The sequence below is a fragment of the Crocuta crocuta genome, unplaced genomic scaffold (assembly GCF_008692635.1).
Source record: "Crocuta crocuta isolate KB4526 unplaced genomic scaffold, BGI_CrCroc_1.0 scaffold467, whole genome shotgun sequence".
In the NCBI taxonomy this organism is placed as follows: domain Eukaryota; kingdom Metazoa; phylum Chordata; class Mammalia; order Carnivora; family Hyaenidae; genus Crocuta; species Crocuta crocuta.
In genome coordinates, this window is record NW_027530632.1 from 4,095,061 (window position 1) to 4,095,262 (window position 202).

The window sequence follows — 202 nt, forward strand, 5'->3', positions numbered from 1 at the left end:
TGGACTCCTCCCCCCCCCCCCCCCCCCCCCCCACCCCTCTCTCTCTCTGTCTCTGCCCTTCCCCTGCTGGCACGCTCATGCTCGCTCTCCCTCGCTCTCTCAAATAAATATTTAACAAAAAATTAAAAAAAGAGGTAAGGAGAAGGAAAGAAGGGAAGGAGAAAACCAGAAAAGACCAAGATGAGACTTAACTGCCACTCGC

General features: G+C 52.5%; 1 long non-coding RNA gene across 2 annotated transcripts in view; it reads right to left on the reverse strand.

The window, feature by feature from the left end:
- Window positions 1-202, reverse strand: part of LOC144235128 (uncharacterized) — a 40,816-nt gene that overhangs the window by 40,107 nt on the left and 507 nt on the right. The window lies entirely within an intron of this gene.